Below are 20935 nucleotides of genomic sequence, written 5' to 3' on the forward strand. Positions count from 1 at the left end.
TGTGCCCTATCATGAATGACCCAGCCCTGGAGCCACCCTCCACTGCCATCACCCCAGTTCAGCTTTGCAGTCGGTCAGCGTAGTGATGGATGGAAGGTTCTCCTCTGCTTGCTCAGACGCCTACCAGGCCCAGCTGTGCCTCTCCCTTGCTATCCGAAATGTCACTCATCGTAAACTGAGGGTTATAACTATATATCTTATCCACATCACCGGGATAGAAGGCTCAGAATGATATAATGTGTATGAAAGTTTTTTTGTAAAATTTAGGACTCTCTAGGCAATAAGGATAATCTGGTTGAGCCTATCTTCATGGAAATGGAAATTAAATGGAAATTACACCTGCTTTACAGAGTCACCATAAGGATTAAGCAGATATATATATGGAATCAGGTTTTAATCCGTAAAATCCTGTAAAATATGTTACTGTCGTGTCGGGGGGGATAAGGCAGTTCGTTACGCAGGTGCGTAAGACAGTTCATTACGCAGGTGCGTAAGACAGTTCGTTACGCAGTAACTGCGGTTCGGGGCGAGTCCCTGCGTTCTCTGTCCCCTCGGCCCCGAGTCGATGCCAGCACCGCGATCTTATTCTCTACCAGGAGGCTCGTTGCTGGACTGACTTTAGGAGCTTCAATGGCCACTATAACCCTGTCTGTCTCCACCCCTGAAGTTTGGAATCATGGTTGGATAAATCTAGAAATGGTTTTCCCGGCCCAGGTGGGGACCGTTTCCTGTGAGAAGAAATTTTGAGTTGAAGGTTTATAAAGTTTCATTCAGTATTGTTTCTGCAGTTGAATAAGCTCAACTTGAAATTACAAGAGAAGGAAGGAAGGGAGCGAGGGAGAAGGAAGGGAGGGAGGAAGGGGAGAGAGAAAAAGAGGAAAAAGAAAGGTCGGGAGAGGTACTGTTAAGGCTGGAGACCTTAGAAAGAAAGGAGTTATTGGCCCTAGTTGGTTTTCCTGTCTATAAGAAAGAAAGCGTGTCTATTAATGTTATAACTTAATAGAACATGACATAGATAGAATTCGAAATGCCAAGTTTTAAGGTCACTGATGATGTATTCTACTTATATATCTCTCACATTGCTTCTATAGAGTGACATGCTTTTATGATTTCAATAAATATTTGTTGAATTAATGCTGGGAGGGATGGATGAATGTAAGCATATGAAATTAGTTTTACTTTAGATAAAGTAACTTCCTTTTGGTTAGAGTCGGGTTTTATTATAAACATATGGGAAAACAGTCGGGATTGTTTTTATTCATAGTTCAAGGTCTCTTGTTAAATTAAACATATTTAACATCAGCTAGCCATAACGACCAGCCACCTGTCCCCGCCTTGGGAGGGCTGACAAAGTGTAAAGCCTCCACCCACCATTCTCTGCGGACATCTGTCCACTTCAGTTCTGGGAGCTCCCTTCCTTGCATTCTGGCTCTGAGGGAACGATGATCAAAGGATTTCTGAGTCTGAAGTGGGCACAGACTGAACATAAGCAAGGTGTCTGCATAAGACACAGTCATAGAGTCGTCCCCCACCGTCGGGACCCTCCTGGAGAAGACCTCATGGGGCCGCCCATTGCTGGGTGCCAGGACACATGGTGGCCTGGCCACCTGGCCAGCTCTGTCTCCCCCGTGCGCTTGTACAGTCCATTTCTGTCATCGTCCAGTCCCGAATGCCCGTCGTTGTGTGCGAGCTTTAAAAGACCCTTGCTGTAATCGTGGCTCAGAGCCTCAGCCATAGCACGTATTCAATATTTGGTGTCTGCAGATCACATTTACAAAGTGATTAATCAACTAGAAACTATCCTCCTTCAAGGCACAAGAAGACAAGGCAAAGATGTACTCAAGTCACCCAGCCAGTTGGTGGCGGGATCAGACCACATCACTTGCCACCGCCCCAGAGACCTTGGCAGTTCTGTAATGTGTTAGCTGTCTCTGCTCTTCCCAGCATGGGGTCATCAGCACAGCAGGGTGGCCCAGATTTCCTTTATCAGTTCGGTTGGGCTCTAAAGCCCCATTATGCAGCATTTTGTTCGCATACTAAACACCTTTCACAGTGGCAGATCTTGTCTTTGCCATAAGTTCCTGAGAGCCGAGTCCTCCACCCTTGTGGTTCCCTCTTATTCCTGCTCACTCGCAGGGAAAAAAAAACAGAAAACCAAACTCACATCCGTTACCCTCCCCCCACCCTTCCAAAGCACACACAGGAAACCACCACTACCTCTTCATTTGTCACCGTGGACAACTCTGCGCTTGGAACCTGCATTACTTGTGTTTGCTTCTGGGAAATTAACTGGAATGTACACAGAGGGGCTATCGCCTGTCTTCATTTCTCTTCATCATGTACCAGACTGTTTGTCATGTGAGCAAGGCGGAAAGTGAGTTTGGATTCATTAGCCATCCCAGGCGCTCCCACGGGCCCCCTAGGTGTGCCGTGAACGGTTTTGACTTTGCAAATGATATTGCCTTCCTAGATGACGGACACAGACGCAGGACGGGCTCCTAACCTCGGCCATTATGCGACACTGGCTCCCTGGCCAATCCAAGTGCCATAAATCAATCAATCCTAAATGGTGACACCCTCCAGAAAAGCGTGGGGCAAGGCAGGAGGACCACCGAGGACTCCCTAGTCAGCCCCACACTTACAGGCTGCACAAAGGACTCTTTGAACTTTGGGGAATCTCTTGTCTCGGGAAGTCTGCCACGGTCATGAGCATTTTGACGGGGCATTTGCAAGTCTCCCTCCGTCCCTCATTACAGCCATTTGCTATTCCTGATTATTTTCTTGTGTCATAGGACTCTTCCCGTTTGTTTGATAGATAAGAAAAAAATAGGCAGAGGCATCAGAATGAATTCCCATGACAAAAACCAGTGTTGCGGGCACACGCCACTGGACTTGGTCCCCAGAGGGGCCCCCATGAGGACCTGCCAGTGTGACCTAATCTTTGACTAAAGTGCTATTATGTCCCAGCCGATCTGAGGAATACGGTTTTTCTAGACTTTGAAATTCTAACCACCACCCAGTTGTCTCAAAACAGAATTTTTGGTCCCTTTGAGATGTTGTCTTGTAAGGGGGACAAACTCTCGAGAAGCATACCCTTCCCGCCGTGGTGCTTTACGTCCTGAAGCCCTTACCTTCATTTATAACTGTTACTCCATTCGGAGAAATAATTACTTTCATAGGTCAAATGATCTGTTTGCTAATTTAGCAATAAGATGCTTCAGACTGCAAGCAGACAGCACGGCAGGGGCCACTTTGAGAAGCCACTGCTCCCCAAAAGTGATAAGGACGCCCCTCATCAGGGCACGGGAGCACTTTTCCACGGGTCACGGTGAAGAGTCAGCAACCAAGGTTGTCTTTGAGAATAAGGCAGTGTCAGCGGACAGCCCTTCGTTCAAATCTGCAGCACAAGCAGCTCAAACTTAAGTCGGTGACTTGTGGAGAAGTGACATTGTTTAAAACAGAGGCAGCTTTTTAAAAATGTTAATACTTCTTCTCATCCATGGGAGGGTGTCGTGCTGGAACATGCAGTCGGCAGGCCTAAAACTCATCAGGCCTTTACAGGACTCACCTCCGGGAAGAAGGCAGGCATTCCTCTTCCTTGCTTTGAGAAGTAGTTTCTCCTGGTCACCATTTAGATAATGGGTTTGTCTCTGCTTTCTCGGACGTGGAAATCCACTCAACCCTCTGGGAAGCTAGAGAAAGGAGCTAATGGCGGATATTAGCTACAGTATTCCGTTCCCCAACTCACACAGGGGAGGAAAGGTTTGTTTCTCTGGACTCGAATGTATATTATTTACGCTTAACTTGGAATTAAACAGATATTTTCCAGGAAAAATGGCAAAGGAATGTCTGTTCTCCAGGTTTACATAAGATAGCATGTAATGGAGAGAAGCTCTGTGTAAGAATCGTGTGCGTGTGTGTTTTGCACGCGCATGTGTGTGTGGTATGGGAGGGAGAGACACACAGGCATATTAAGCAACCTCTAAATGTACATTAACACTGTATTATCTTCCCCTGATTTACAGGGAGAACATCAATTTAGAACTATTTGCACAAACTCCGGGTCCCAGCTTATAGCATTCCCTGTTTAGAAATAAAATAACCAAAGCCTCAGGTTGCCACAGCAACCACAGCAGTGATCATTCTTAGTATTGCTGCTTCAAAAATATTCACCTTTATACATTTTCATGACTGTTGGGCTGCAGAGAAAGTGAGTTCGGAAGTCTCTGTTGTACGAGGTGTTACCATTCTTACTCTCTTTTATTTTTCCCTCCCACCTCCATGTGCTTCATTGGCCAGCGGAAGCTACGCATTTAGTTGTGGAAAATTCCAGAGATTGATAGTATTTTCTTAAGGGTTGAGGCAGCAACTACCAGTAAATGAGGTTTATTACAGAACCATGCAAGTCACTCGGGAGAACAGAGACTGTCTGGGAATCAGCTGGTGTCACAGGCACCGGTCCTTCTGCCCTCGATTTGACACGTAAACTCCACACACCATCCTTTTCTCAAAAACCACTCGCTACCTCTCAAAGAGCCTCACGGAACTGGGAGCAGATCGTTAGGTCTCCAGCTCAATCGCCATCCCTCTGCCGCAAAGCCGCGGTGGGCATCGTCGGTGTCTGCCATGCTAGTTCCTCCTGGATAACGGGCCATCCAGCTTGAGGCCTGGGCAGAAACTGGGGAACTTCTTCATTTCCCTTTGGCTTTCAAGAGGTGTTCTTCCTTTAAGTTCAGTTTCTGAACTTCCTAATCACACTCTCTTCTCTCCAGAGTCTGAACCAGCTGGCGAATAGATACACGAGTCTGACGCGGAAATAAAACCCTCTCTCTGTTGAATCCCAGGAGAGTAGACCACGGTCTCCTCCCGTCCCCCCGCAAACGTAGACCCCAGGACCCCGGAATGGGCAGAACAGGGTCAGCAGCACAGTTACTTCCCAGACAGCCCCGGGGCTTAAGCGGAAGTGTGTGTGTGACCCGTAGGGAGGGAGACAGATGGACAGACAGACAGCATTGGCTGTACGTGCCCAGGGTCATTTATCAGCCTCACCTATCAAACCTCTTTCTACCCGTGGGAAGAAATGAGTAAAAAGTCCAGAAAGAAGAATGGGAACTTTTTTCTCATTCTTTTTAAGGGTCTAGAGATTCCTGGTTTATGGACTTGCTGGGTCATAGAGAGAAGGAGAAAATTGTTTTCAATCCTTATTTTCTGGATTTTCAGCCACATTCTAGATGGTTTTCACCATGTGTGAATGAGCTCCACATAAGGGCGATTTCATGATATGAGCATAATGATAACAGTTCACAGTCACTATCCTCTTACGTGGCATCAGAAACTGCTCTAAATGCTTTATGGGTATTTACTTTAATTAATGACATAGGTACTGTTATGCTCATATTCATATTACAGATGGGGAAACTGAGGCGAGAGGGGTAAGTAGCATGTCCACGTGTCGCGGTGGTAGGTGACGGAGCGGGCCTCCAGTAGACCACCCCTTTCACGTGCAGTGTCTGGAACGTGATGGCGCCGAGTCAATATTTGTCGAAATAACAACGGGTCGCACGTATCTGCGAAGCTGGACTATGTGTAGTTGGCCGTGAGGTCCAAGGGGTGGGACCAGCTGTGGCCAGCCGGACATTCCGGGTCAGTCCTCCGGTCTCAGGTTTTCTGAGATGACGAAGCCGTGAGTGACTGACTGCTGGATACTCGTGGCAGAGTGAAATTGGGAAGATAAAGAAGAGGAAGAGACCTCCCTTCCAGAACCTAAGCCACTCACCGGGGCCGGATCAGAAATTCCAAATGAGACACGTGTTAAAATGAACGAGACCCTTCTCCCCACAGAGCCCGTGCGCAGGGCCCGAGGTGGCAGGTTGGAGAGCATACCTTACAGGTCATCCCTGTCCGGCGGCTCCCAGTGGAGCCCAGCAGGCTGACTCCCCTATACTGGGCACCCGCAGGGGACGATCTCAGCAAGGCTCAGCCTATTTCGCAAGCCTTTTCTTCCTTTTTAGTTTCTGTGCTCTTTCTCGTCTAAGAGCCTGAAAGTTGGTTAGAGCCATTTCACATCCCCCACTAGCAGGAGAAGGTGCTGCGTGCTGTGACGCTGTCCCCAGCTGCGGGGGTCCAGGCAGCCTTGCTGGGTGGGTTCCAGCGTGGGAGGTGTGACCATGTCCCGTTTCCCACACTGGAGAGCTGCATGCTGGGCACGGCCTCCTGATAAGACAGAGTTTCTAGCTCCCTGCTCCTTGGGCGAGTGCTTCTAGTAGGTGCCTACGAGGAGAGCTTATCACCTAGCCCTGTCTTGAAGTTTTGCTGAGTACAAGAAAGTTAAGGAAGGGATAAGCAAGGTGAGAATGACGGCAGGGGGCGGGGCCGTCAGAGGGGAGATAATGAGCTTCCTCCAGCATCGGCTAATCCAGGAGCTCTGGGGAGTTGCACGAGTGACAGAGAAGATAGTCAGTCTATCAGCTGGAATTTGTGATGTTTTTTCGGGCTGTGCTCCCAAAGACATATGTGCCGTCACGTATCTGTGGTTTCTAAATGAGATGGACCTCAACGAGGCCGAGGCCAGGGAGACGCGGGTCCTCACGCGGGCGCCGCTGCCAACCTCAGACACCCTCCCCGAGCTTCCCATTCCTCCACCGGCTGAATCTGGATAACCGTTCCTACGTCCTCTGTCCCTCACCTCAGTGGTGTGTGCCATCGAGGCAGTGTCCGTGATAGCCCCTTTGAAGAAACGTGCTTCGAAAGCAAAAGTATAATTGTTTTACTATATTGCAGAATGTTAGAACCTGGATCGATCTGGCACTAGCATACCTTTTTTTTTTATCTGTTTCTTGATTTTCAAAGCACATATCTCTTTTGGCCAAGGGGATCATAATTGCCTTTTGTGCAAATGGAAGGCTCAGGTGTTTTTCAACAGGAGTTTGTATGCCTAACGTATGGAGTCACTGCCAGTCACCAATGTTGAATTTAAGAGAATCCAAACCCTAAATACTGTGTGCACAGAGAAAAGTAACAGATTCTTGAGGAAATGAATCAGTCATGCAACTACAGCTTCCCTCAGTGAGTCATCGGCCTGAGAGTGAGCGGAGGTGGGGATCAGATGCTGTATCTGTGCACCCCATTGATCAGGGTACGATTCAAATATTTAAAGGTACAAATTTTCCATGTAATATGGCCTTTAAATACAAGCCAAGTACTGCTGATGCTCAGCCAGAGACAGTGATGCGTTCCAACAGTAAAATAAAATGACTCCGTTGGATTTGGTGAGAGAAGGGTTTTCTTCCAGAGAGATCATCAAGGCTGACCTTGATGATATAAATTCCACCTGACACTTCAGATCCCAAATGCTATATAAAGTTTAACTCCATTATTCATGGAGCTCAGTGCTGTTCTGATCAGGAAGCTGGATTCTGGCCTGACGGACCTGACTGAGGAGTTTAAGCAACGCATTTTGTTACATGTCTCATGGAGGCTACCAAACACATATAGGAAACAATCTGATAAACACACAGCAGAGTGTCTATAAGTTCTTTTATCGATTTAGTTATTCATTCACTCATTCAAAAATATCGATTGGCCCTCTACAATATGCAAGGCATTGGGGCTGAAACAGAGAATAACACAGATGATCTCTACTCTTGGGCAATTTGAGATACAGACAGAAACAAGCAAGTCCCATACCTGATGACCTCTGAAGACCAGTGCTTACCCACCCCGTGGTAAAAGGGCTCAAGTAAGGTCGACAGAACCAGAAAGACCACAGTAAAGGCTGTCTGGGCAGAGGTGGGGATTCTGAAGCCCTCCACATCTCTTCACACTCATCTGTGTTTTCCAGAGTTTCCCACAGTCCATCCTTTAATCGCCTGAGCCACTCACACCTGCTCCGTCTTTCGTTAGAATGATGTAAATGTTGCCTGACGCAAATCATGATAAACTACTGAGCCGAATGCAAGACTCCAAATCCAGGGCTAATTGTTATCTTTAATGATAACTGATCACCGTATCGCAAGTCAGATTGCTGCCGGAAGATGACAGCCAGAGCGGGAGGGCTTTGGGTGAGTTGGGGGCCAGTGCACGGAGACCCAAGATGCCCTCGGGCACCCACGGGGCTCCGGCGGTCGCTCAAGCATAGCTTGACTTCAGCACAATCAGGCACCTGAAGGAATGGAGCATGCAAACGAGTTGGGGCTTAATTTATTAAAATAACCGTCTTGTACATTAATGGATCTTCCATCAGAGTATCCAGCCATAAATTCTCACCTGTTTCGCGACTGGTTCAGGCTCAATTGAGCATTAATAGATTATTTTTGTCCATGCAAATGAGGTGATAATTCATTTCATGTGTAATTGAACAATTTTCAAATAGTTATATTCGCGGAGCAGTTAGGTTGTACCAAACTGTCTGATGTACCCAGTAATTCTTTAACCGAAGCAGAACCGAGTTTTATTTTGCTATGCTAAAAAGAGAAATGAAAGAGAGATGGCCACAGCAAACGAGTTACTGATTTAAAGAACGGTGGACTTTGCGAGACTTTGTGATCGTCACTCCTTTGGGGCAACGACCCCAACCATTGCTGTTTATTTTTGTTTGTCCTTACTAGGCTTTCTCATTTACCTGTGAAATCAGTCGGAATTTGGGGGACTTCTAGGTTTGGGTGAAGGGAAGGCCTCCAGTTTATAAGCATACACGTCCCAGTTTTGTGCCCTGGCACGCTAACTTCTCCGAGGGTTAAATATGTCTGTCCCGAAGGCACTGTATCATTTCTTTTCTTCGAACCCAGTATAGAGGCTCGTTTCTCCCATGAACCTTGCCATCCCTCAGCACGAAACCCAGAGCCGAGGACTAATTGCAATTGTCGGTTCCTGAACAAACTCCACCACACTGCCCCTTCCCTGAGGGAACACGCCCTCGCCATTGTTTCCTTTGGGATTTCTTTTGGGTGAAGCGTAGCAGGTTTTCATTTCATATGCTCCACGCAGCTGCCAGGATGCCCTTTTAAAATGCAGATCTGATGTCAGCCCCTTCTTTCAACCCTTCAATGGCTTGTTGTTGGCTGCGGCATAGAGTTCAAAGCCTTGTGAAGCTCTTCAGAATTTGGGCCACAACCACCTTTCTGATCACAGAAACTGCGTCCAGTCTCCTGACCACCCGCTCCAGCCCTCTCACACCGCCATGCTTTGTAGATGCAACTTCTGCTTACAACGGCCTTGTTCATTCAGTGAGTCATTCAGTGAGTGCTTATCGAGAACACGCTGTCTTCCAGCACTGTCCCGGATCTCCTCCTCCACTGAAGGAGTTTCTGCCTATTCCCCTGGCTTGCTCTAATTGTGAGATGGGTCGTCTATACAGATGTGGAAGCACATCTGCCCCGCCTGTAAGATAATAAATGAAATCCCGATGCGCCACCACCCGGCTTAGGATACAGAGCGTTTCAATGCCTTAGAAGGTCCCCCTCCCTGCCCACGCCTTCTCCTGAGGTGACCGCCACGCTGACTTTCCTGTATAGCCCCCTCGCTTGCCTTCTAGTTTTACCACCTCAATTTGTGTTCCTAAAATATAGATCGTTTAGTTTTGTCTGCTTTTGACTTTACATAAATAGCATCCTACTCTCTTCCTGGCCCTTCTATACCTTGCTTTTTTCGATCGTTATTTCAGTTTTGACATCCATACTGATGTGCGTGGCTGTAGTTTATTAATTTTCATTGACGTATGATTTTCTACTGTAAGAGGGTATCACAGACTATTTGTTCTTCTATTGATGGATTTCTAAGAGATTTTTAGAAATTGATTGGTGAATTTTGTCTAACTCATTTTTACATCTAATGAGATCACATGGTTTTTCTCCTTTAATCCTTTAATATGGTAAATTACATTAATCAATTTTCTTATATTAAAAAGTTTTGCTTTCCTTCCTGCTTATTCTTTGAGGCTGATTTTAGATGTTATCTCCTCTTTGAAGTCTTCTCTGATCTCCTTTTCCCCCTCCCAGTTCTTCGCTCTAGAAAAGTCGTTCCCACCCTCTAATCCCCTACGTCATTCTGTAGGTATTGTATTATAGGCATCGATATTATATTTTAATCGTTCATTTACGTGCTATCTCTCCTATAATAAAAGCTCATCAAGATAACGATAGCGGCTTTTCCTTCAGGTTTCTTGTTATTTTTGAACTAATTTGAATGAAGTCAGCCTGCTCTGAACCCTACTTCTTCCGTAGCAGACATGAGTTCTCCATCTGCCCCCAGCTTTCTGGTGGCCTGCCTCATACCCGGAGGGTATCTTTGGGCCACCAGACTTGCTTCGTGGCCATCAGATCCCCGATCTCAATTAGTACCAAGTATATCCTTTTGGGGTAACGTTTAGGATATAGAGAGGCACTGAAGCTAGAGCCCTACTTTCTAAATCAAATATATAGGAAAAACATATTCACTCTACCAGGTGATTTTGACAATTTATCAAGCATCTATGATGTATGAAGTACTATTCAAAGCCTTGAACCTACAGACCACTAGGACAGAAGAAACCAGTATGCAAATTACAGTATGAGGCATAAAGCAGTTAAAAGTCACATTATAAAGTATATTCAAAGAGAGGTAAGAAGTTCTAATAAGTCATCTATGAATATGTTTTCTGTGGTAATAATAAATAACAATAAAAAGATAAATACAAGATACATGTAGATTTTACTGCAACTCTCCAAATGTCTAGAATTCAGTAAAAATAAGTGTTTTCAAGTTCACCCAGGAGGTTTAGTTACTCAAACTACCTCTTTAAAATAATCATTTATCACATGGCTTTGGGGTTGGTTCCCTAAGGATGTGAGTATGGGGAAGTTTCAGGAATTCACTAAACCTCTAAGGAAAGGCTGCCATTATGACTTGTTAATGTCCCCAGATTTGGGAATGGCAGTCCAGCTTTTGAGACAACTGTAAATTTTGATCTACATCTAGAGGACCGTGTACCTGGTGCCAAGAAGGACAGGCTAGGTGTGGATGGGGCTTCATCACTTCCCCTGCGGGACTTTTGGCAGTAAGTAAGATGATAGTCTCTCTTGTTTCAAGCCCAGGAAAATGCCTGCAGGCCTTTCTCACTCCTGGTTAATTCAGCCTCCACCCGCTCTAGGGGAATGGACAAAGCCACAGCCCAGAGCCCTCCCCACCACGGTCTCCTTGACAATCAAATTCTGAAAAAGGAAATCTCTCTGCTTGATTTCTTGCTGGAATTATAAAAACCATCTGGGCCCCTGCTTGACAATTTCCTTCGGAAAAGGAGACTAACCACCTTTAAAAATCATACAGTTTGACCTTTCCAAACTCAAAGTCTTTTCTCCACCAAAGTCATTTTTTTGAGCCTATGATTTGTAAGTAAAAAGAACCAAGTGATTATTCCTATAAAAGCCGTTTCACCATCACCTTTTTGACTTCAAGTTCTCTGTTCAAGGACCCACTTAAAGACCCATGCACGTGACCTTGAACCGTGGGTATCGTACAAAATCGGTAAGAGGAGCAAAGCCACAGCTTTTTGAGTGCAGAGGGTCCCAACTTACAATGGTTCAACTTCCAGTTTTTCGATTTTATGGCAGTGCGAAAGCGATACGCCTCCAGCAGAAACTGTACTTCACGTTTTGAATTTCCATCTTTACCCGGGGCAGCAATACGCGGCACAGCCCTCGCTCATGATGCTGGGTGGTGGGCCCCGTACTAGAAATATGCCAAAGGAGATTCACTCCAAATTTCCTTTGTCACAGCAGCCTGGAGCATGCAGAAGCAGGTGACAGAAATCTCTGTAGCCACCTGTGACTCGGCGCTGTTAGTGGAGCTGGTGAGGGACAAAATTATACGTAAGCAGAGTTTGACTCCTGTACCTCAATGGGGTGCCTCGTTGTCCCAGTGAGTGACCCGTCACCCCCTCTGCAGGTACACTGTACTTTTGTTACCCGGGAATGTCCAGTGCCTGCCCCTCTGCACCCCCATCCTGGTTGTACCATTGTTGAGAGCCCCCAGGACCCCAGGCCTCGTTTAAAGCTTTGCCTACAACAAAAGTGACCTTTCCTGTGGGTCACCGCTTCACACCCCGCTGTGCGGTAAGGTCGTATCAGGTCAGAATGGTGATATCTAATGATGTCAAACGATATACGAGAATTCCCACTCTTCCCAGTTCGGTCAATGCTTGTGTGGTCTGATTTTAAAAATTTTGACCATCGGAAGGGTATCTAATGGTCTATCACTGTAATTTTACTTTGCATCTCCCCAATTACTAATAAGGCAGAGTATCTTTTCATGTTCATCGGTTATTATCTCTTGTTCATGTCTTTTGCTTCTTTGTCTATGGCATTGCTGATCTTTTTGTTAATTCATTCATAGGAATTCTTTATAAACTCTGGATTCTACGATTTAGCAAATATTTTCTCCTGGCACCATTTATCGAACCCTCACCGATCTGCGCTGTTCCTTCGGTCGTGTAACAAGTGTCCAGACATCTGTGCCGGTACCGGCCTGTCTTGATTACTTTTGACTTTGTTCATTTTCTTTATAGTATGTTTGTTTTCCATTGTATTAATATCCGCTCTTTACTATTTACTTCTTTCTACTTTTTTGGAGTCTAGTTTGTTATTCTTTCCCTCCCTTCTTAAGACGGCTACTTAGCTTAACGGCTTCACCCTTCCCTGTCCTATAACTTAAGCACTTAGTTCTTTGCTTTACTCACAAAGTACTGGTTCGCGTGTATCCCCAAGTGTTGATAATGATGATGATTTTCATGATCATTAGTTCAAAATATTTTCTATTTTTCATCATGATTACTTTCTGAACCACGGCTAATTTAGAAGTGTTTACTGATTTCCGTAGTTAGTTAGAATCCGTTTGCTCCTTGAGTCTTTGATGCAGGACAGGGTAAATTTCCCCAAGTGGGGGAGACCAAGCCCTGCACCGAGAGGTGAGGGGCCTTTGGCGGAGGGTGTGGAAAGAATTCAGCACACGCGCCAAACCTAAGGTCAAAGGGAAAGTTTCTTAGAAAAGGGGTGCCACTCCGCAGACAGAGCGTGGTCTCCTCTCAGAGGCAGAGAATGAGAGGGACCGTGAGAGGGACAGAGAGAGGGACACTGAATGTTCAGGGAAATTCAGTTTATATATCATTCTTTGGTTCCCATTTCCTTTGATACGGACAGACAGTGAGGAGGGGAAGGGTGTGTAGCCTGAAAAGGTAGGATGATGTAGAGGGACAGGCCTGCTGGCGGTTCCCAGCCTTCAACCCTTGGGTTCCCCATGGTCTTAGCCTTAGGGAATGACTCTTGGTTCCTGGTTCCCCTTCACAGGTGTGGGGGATGGGCTGTCGGCAATCCTGGCGGAAATCTCCCTTTGTCCTGCAGGTGTCCCCCTGGCCTGGCTGCAGGGCTGACCAGCACAGTGCCGTCTCTGATCGTGGCTTGATTATCCTAACTCTCTCGCCTCCTCCCTACCTTAGCTTGATTGTAAGCTTTGCTCAGGCAGGTGCTGCACCTCTAGGGCTAATGCGACCCCACTATTAGAGGGGGGAGTTGGACCGTATTATTGTGAGCCCCTTCTGAGGACTCCGTCCAGTTCCCGTGAGTTCGCAGGTCTTTCTGCTCTGTGTGCTTGAAGCTGTTGACCTCCTGCCCATGGGACGGCCTCCCTCTCCCGCTCTCCAGCTCCCTTCTTTCTTTCCAGTGTCTCGCCCCGCGGACCTCAGCTGCCTTGGCCTCCCTCGGTCCCGAACTCTATCCCTCGTCTCCGCAAGGCGACCGCCCGTCCGTTTCGGGGCCTCCGTTCGTGTCCTGTGGCCTGGAAGCCTCTCTGGCGGTGACTGGGCACTTACAAGGCTCCCCTTGTTCTTATCCTTCCCTCAACGAGTTCTTTTTCTCTCTCGCTGTTGCCAGAACCCAAAACCCATTTTTTTTCCCCCCTCATATTTTGCTTGGTTTTCTAGTCGTTTAAGGCTGGAGGGTAAATTTAGTTCCTGTGTTTCCAACATGGCCAGAAGCAGAAATCGGCCATTCCCGATCTTTTATTTTATTTCTTTAAACATCTTCATTTCCTTAAACACGTTAATCAACTCTTTGTTATTTACTTGTAATCTCCGTTTGAACATCTCTTTCGACCATCTGTTATTTCTGCGGGATCTGTCTCTCGGTGCCTTGTTTCTTTGTGTGTTTATTTTTGCCCTGGGGTACTCATTGGCTTTTTATTTGTGAGAAATCTTTAAGACCTGGGATAAAGATGCTTTATTTTAGCATTTGTATCTACTTCTGCTCGGTATCTGCCCGGAATCACTACCAGTTGAGGATCCTCTGCGTTATATTCTCAGCTTGAAATATTTTGGACCACCCAGATATTAAGAATTAAAGCACAAACCTGCATCCATCCAGACTGCGGTTCCAAATTCTCACGACAATTTACTTCTCTGCTCAGTGCCATATTTCCAGATAGTCATGTCTCGTCGACGTGGGGAGATGGGGGTGTGTTGTCAAGGGGAATTTTTCTATTAAAATCCTCATGCTGGGCAGGCTCTGCACGTTATCTTCTGTTTTCCACATGTTTTGAGGCCATGTAAAACTACTCCAAATATTGCCTGGTTTGGCAAATATCTTCGGGGTAAAAGCAAACCTCAGTGTTTTGCTTACTTCTCTCAAGTTCCACATTCATTTATGTTTTCGGCCTGAAAATTCCTCACTCTTTTTACAAGCTCAGCAAGGCATTTAATAAAATCTGTGAGTATATCGTATCCACAATGTTCAATTGTACTCGACGAGGTCTTTTTGGGTAACTGGACTACTATCTTGCTTTTTGCTACTTTTCTGTATTTTTCTGTTACACGTTTCTCCCTGTTCTAAATTATAACTAAGGGAACCACATAATTTACTATTCAAACACGGACACTTTTGAGAGTGAAAAGGGGTACTTAATATTATTAATTTTCTGAAATATTTTCTGACAAATCCATTTATATTAGTGGACCTATAAAGTAGTTCTATTCAAAAATTACCTTCAAAAATAAAAAAAATTTTCTTACAGAAAAAAACCATGTGCACCAAAGTAAAAATTAAACATTTTTTCCTATTATTTATCTGAACATTAAAATAACATAAATAGAATAATTATTTTTGAGATACCTTTGTGTGTTTTAACCATGTTTCGCCATATCTATACCTAATATCATGTTAATGATATTTTTCTTAAGATTATTTTTTTCTAGTATTGTCTTAGAACCACAGCATTTTTCTTCTTCGGTTATCTAACTGCCTACCTGTATACTTGTGTAGATGTGTGAGCATGTGGGATAGCATATAAACTATCCATGCATTTCGATAACTATAGCTTTTATATCTCTTTGTAGACTATCACAGTCTAATTGAAACTAATTAAGAATTTATGTGCACCACGACCAATTACAGGTTCATTTCAGTGGAATAAGGTTCTCAATTCAGTAAGAATATTATGCATTCAAGTTTCAAAAGATTTTTCCCCAAGTCAATTTCCAAAGCACAATTGTAGAATTTCAAACTTTAATCTTTTATATTATTTATTTCTTGCTGCCTAATATTTACATAGTTACTTCCTTGCTTTTTGCAGATATATAGATCTATATCTATATCTATATCTATATCTATATCTATATCTATATTTATATATATCAGGGTCCTCCCTATTTGCAAGTTTTGTTTTATTTTCTAATTGCAATTTATTACAGGCTTCAGAAGCTGGAGTTTTTGTGTTTTATTTGTTGAACATTCGGTTATGGATTTATACTTTAGTTTGAACAAAGTAAAATCAAAATTTAGATGTTTCCAAAACTTTTTTTTATAGGGCACTAAGGTAGATTCATGAAATATGTTTTGAAGTTAAAAACTGTCTAACATCAGCAATTTTATACCATTTAAGCTAGTTCTTTAAAATTTCAAACATTTCTCAAATCCGGTTGATGACAGGCAGCAAAGAGAGAGCCTCTCACTCCCCTGATGAAATAGTTTTTTTTTTTATTTAACATAAATTTCATCACAACATTTTTGTAATTCAGTTACTCTAATTCTGTATATGTAAGTTTTGCAAATTTTGACAATGACAGCTTGTACTTCTCTGGGTAGAAACAGAACAGTGTTTGAGCACGGTTAGGAATTATGTGTGTGTAGTAACCAAGTTCAAGTGCATTTCAGCACAAGTTTCTTCCTTCAGTAGAAACATCATGTCTTAAAGTGTGAACTCTGTTCACTGCATGTGTGGCACATGTTACTAGGCTGAGACCATGGAAAAAGAAAGTGAAGCTCTGCTCACCTCTCCCCATCTTAGTTTTAAAGTCTTAACAATAATACTTTGTTGTAAAAGATGAAAAACCTGGGACAAAATAAATTAGATGGGTTGCAGGATAATAGGCATAAACTGAGCCTTTTTGGTGGCAGGACCTATGATGAGCCTAATTAAAGCCCTACACTGCAGAGATCATGTCTCATTTGTTTGCAATTCCAGGGCCAGCAAAGGGCCTTACCTATACCTTGGTTCTTAACATCTGCTTGTTGGGCGAACTACCCCCAAACAGTGTATTTGTTTGAATAAAAGTTTCTGTGTATTAGCGCAAAGAAATGAGGGAGGGGCGCTTTTGGGCTTTGTCACAAGACCCTCCAAAACCCCATCACATAGGAGCTGCTTCCTCTGCGTAGACGTAACTTTGTTGCTCTTTTGGAATACCTTTTCTACATGCCAAAGGTATTGAACTTGACTATACAAACTGGCTTTATCAGCCCTTGTAACCCAAACACCCCGCTGGAACGAAACGTTTTTGCTTTAAGAGCTTTGTATCCAAATATTATCCACCTAAGGAGAACTCTGAGGTCACCATGCAGTCCCAGTTTGCAGACTAATCTGACGTGACTTGGCCAGAGTCTGGGCTCAGATTGAGGGCATGTCGGGGGCTCTGACCATTCCTCTTTGGGGAATGCTTCCCCAAAGGGACCTGGCAATAGCGACCTTGGTGTAAATGACTCTCCTGTGATCCGTCTTTGAAGACTGTGAGCTGTGCACCCCCGAGCAGGGCATAGCTTGTCCTCTAGAATGCTTTGGGAGGTGGAAGAGTCTGTCATCATTACGTAGGAGAGACTGTGGGCCTGGGGCTCCTTGTTCATTCTAGCCCAAGGCAGTGGCATCTGCCTCGATTTTGTTCTGACATCCTGTGAGGAAAAATAAAAGTTTTAGAAGTTACGGAGTTAGGAAGCTGGGGAGATGTCTTTTGATGGAGAGGTACCCGTTAGATATTTATTTAAATATTTATAGAAAAAAATCTATGCTGAACACTGTGTCAGGTCCTCAATATATAGAAAGAAAAGAAATGACCTCTACCCAGACCACGCAGTTCTCCAGGAAGCAGGCTTTGCTACTGATAGCTGGACCTTCCATCTGACCCTCTGAGAGCCTTTCATAGCCCTTAGGAAAAGCACTGAGATGTTCCGAAATTTAAAAAAAGTGAGAAGGGGGTAGGTACCTAAGAAGTAGCATCAGAAAGATGCGATTAATTCCAAATTTGTAAGCTTTATGTCACTGGCAGGATTTTGAGAAACAAAAGCCCACGTAAGGATATTGCCGGAGTAACAGTGATGAGACTCTGAACTCAAACCACATTTACTCCATAGAAGAAATGAATAACTATTTGTGATCGAACTTATCCACTTGAACGATGCAAAAATTGTGCCACGATAGCCTATCTTTTTATCAAACAAAATAAATGTCACTGGTAAACTAGAATCTTTCTTAATTCTTTTTCAAGAAATGCATAATTTTTTCATGTCATTCCCCGTTAAAATGTCATAGGCCGTCTCTTAAGTTATTAAAGGAAAGAATTGTGGCCTCTGTGTAGCATCTTTCCTCAGACTTGGACAGTAATGGAAACCATTCTTAAACTTAATTTATTTTTAACTCCGTCTCATTACTAAGCACTGGTCTTTGTGTCCTGAACCAATCCAATTGGTACATTTTGTGATGACTGTGAAATCATGTTCCTTTAAACCACATGTGGTACCCAGAAGATATTCTAACAGAGTTTCTCTCGTCGCCCTCCTTAAACTTGTTTATAGTTGATCTCAGAAGAAGTTTATCCCTGGGCAGTTTTTCCCAGCCGATGACTGGTTGGTTGTCTGCAAGTAACAAGGACCATATTGGACAAGTATCTTCAGCACACAATAGCATAGGCAATCTTTGGTCACTCTTATTGGTAGGCTCATCATAGGAAAACCAAATACTGGAAGGCTTTTGAATCACAGATGCCAAAAATGTGAGTTAAAATCTAAGACTGATAAAGTGTGACCGAAAAATGAAATGGCACATTTGTGCATCAAAGGACACTATGAAGAGATTGAAAAACAACCCACTAAGTGAAAGAAAATATTTTCAAATCATATACTTAATGTAAGATTAATTTCCAGAATATAGAAAGAATTCCCATAATTCAATAACAACAAAATTCAATTCAGTGAAAAAATAGGCAAAGGATTTGAATAGACATTTCTCCAAAGATGTCCAAAATAGCCAATAAGCACAGGGAAAGATGCATGACATCGCCAGTCTTAGAGAAGTACCAATAAAACCACTTCACCTTCATAAGGGAGGCTATCAAAAACAGCATGTAAGAGTGGGCGAAGATGTGGAGAAATCGGAACCCTTGTGCATTGCTGGTGAGAATGTAAAGTGGTACAGCTGCTACGTCAGATAGCTCAGCGCTTCCTCAAAAAGTTAATCATAGAATTGCCATTTTATCCAGCAATTTCATGCCCAGGTATATACTTAAAAGAATTGAAAGCAGCAACTTGAGCAGATACTTGTACACCCATGTTTATAGCAGCATTCTTTATAGTAGTCAACAGATGGGAAAGATGCGCGCCCATCGGTCAACGAATGGAAAACAAAATATAGTATATTCGTTATTCTGCTGAACCGTACATATAAAAGTGGTTAAAATAGTAAATTTTATGTTATATATATTTTACCACAATAAAAAAGGAGAGGAAAGGCAGGTGAACTCCAAGGACATGAGTCTCTGGGAATTGCTAGAACTGTTTTCTCTTTTCTCCTTGAAACTTTGGTGGGGTAGTAGATTAAGCTGGCCATGGAAGAATTTCCAGAGACGGATATTAAAGTAAAGGGCATTGCATGCTGAAAACCTGGGGGACCACAGATGCAGGAGGGGCACAAAGGCCATGCTCGCTCAAGGAGTCATGCGTAGAGAGGTCTGGGCAGAGCCCACAGAGCAGGGAGGGATCTTACGATATTCTACAGCCACCTCCTTCCGGAGCTGCCCTGGTCCAAAGTCACCCAGTCATCTTTACTACTGCCCTTTATGTGATGAGGAGGCTTCCCGCGCTGTCAGCCAGTGAAATAACAGACGGACCAGAGCCGTCGTGACACCGATCTGTGACCCACTGGGCCCCCATCTCTGTGACTGTGGCCTCGCCTCGCCCTTCCTCCTAGAAGCTTTTCAGTAGCCTCAACCGAGTCTCGGAAAGGCCGTTGCTTAGAAGCGGGGAGGTACAGATGGAAGGAGAAGGCACAAATGGCTCATCCTGACCTTGACAATCAGAATCCTATTTTAAGCTACACTCTGCTGACTTCAAAGAAAAGCCATTGCACAGGGAGAGAGACGAGCTCGAGATCCCAGGCAGGAGCACATTTAATCGTCTAATCCGTCCTCCCAAGAACTGGCCTGCGTCCTTCCCGCCAGGGCGATAGTCTATACCGCTGGCCTTGCCTAATAAGCCAGCTTATGTCTTCTTTCTTGCACGTTATCCTACAGCACAAGTGGTACCCACCGATACGCATCTGATAGAACAGAAAGAGATTAGACCTGTCTGCCTTTTGTGTGCACAGGATCAGAACACAGCCCAGTGAATGCGACTGAGAAGGCTGCTTGGGGCTTGTATTTGCATTTTCTCTGTTTATTTTATTTCGGTAGAGAGGAGGCATAGAATCGGCTGAATTGAATTCTGGAGACTAGAAATGGCCATGATCGTAATCCACTGTAAATAGCAAGCCGAGACCCTTGTCCACTGCTGTTTAACCTCTTTTTAGCCTTTCCGAGGCATGTGATATAAGAAGAACGTGTCTGGGCTTCCACAGCTGGACAGTGAAAGCCCCATAATCCACCCAGTACCCATGTCGCTCCGTCATCCGAGGGTTTTACCTGGAGAGTAGGTAAAAAAAAGTAGATGAGACCCTTCCAGATATTTCCCTGCCTTTTATTTATTTATTATTTAATGGGTTTTTTTTTTTCGCTGTACACATTTCTCTTGAAAGAACTTGAAATGTGCTTGCAGATGGTCGAAGCCCAGATGCTACACAGTTCTGGTGTCGGCCCCGAAGGGGCATCACAGACCGAGTGATACGAAGAGGCCCCATCCAAGTGCCGTATCAAACATAAGCTTCGTGGATGGTTTTCTCCCTCCCCACCCCCGAAACAAACATTAAAACTCGTGGAAAAGCATAGGAGTATCCTCACCATGCGCGCGCATCGCTAAGGTGGAGGGTGGTGTGGCGGAAAGGCAGTGGGAAGGATCTGTGAGAAGCACGAGGCAAGAGTAAGATTCCATTAAATGGAGAGTTCCATTTGTAATCTTCATTCGTTTTCTTTCGTCTGAGGAGTTCTTTAAAAATCCATTCAGAAGGACAGGGGTGGAGCGGAAGTGAAGGGAGAGGCTCGGGGTTGCCATGACAACAGGACTCTTCGACTCCATCTCTGTCACCCATCTGTGCCTTTTCCTTCTGGGTTACCGCAGAGATCTCTGACGCTGGAAGTAACCTGAACCCGAGGATGATTTAAAGTTGAAGAATAGCTAAGTTTCCAAACAGCACCCTGAGCTCATCTTTACTCAGAAGCTGTGTAATGGTGATAATGCGACATAATTGAGATGTTCCTTATCCCTCTCCCAGCAAAGCTGTC

At 44.5% G+C, this 20935-nt stretch overlaps 1 protein-coding gene across 1 annotated transcript in view; it reads left to right on the top strand.

The window, feature by feature from the left end:
- KIF26B (kinesin family member 26B) overlaps nt 1-20935 on the top strand; it is a 385762-nt gene that overhangs the window by 335196 nt on the left and 29631 nt on the right.

This window comes from Pteropus medius, unplaced genomic scaffold, assembly GCF_902729225.1.
Source record: "Pteropus medius unplaced genomic scaffold, Ma_sr-lr_union100, whole genome shotgun sequence".
In the NCBI taxonomy this organism is placed as follows: domain Eukaryota; kingdom Metazoa; phylum Chordata; class Mammalia; order Chiroptera; family Pteropodidae; genus Pteropus; species Pteropus medius.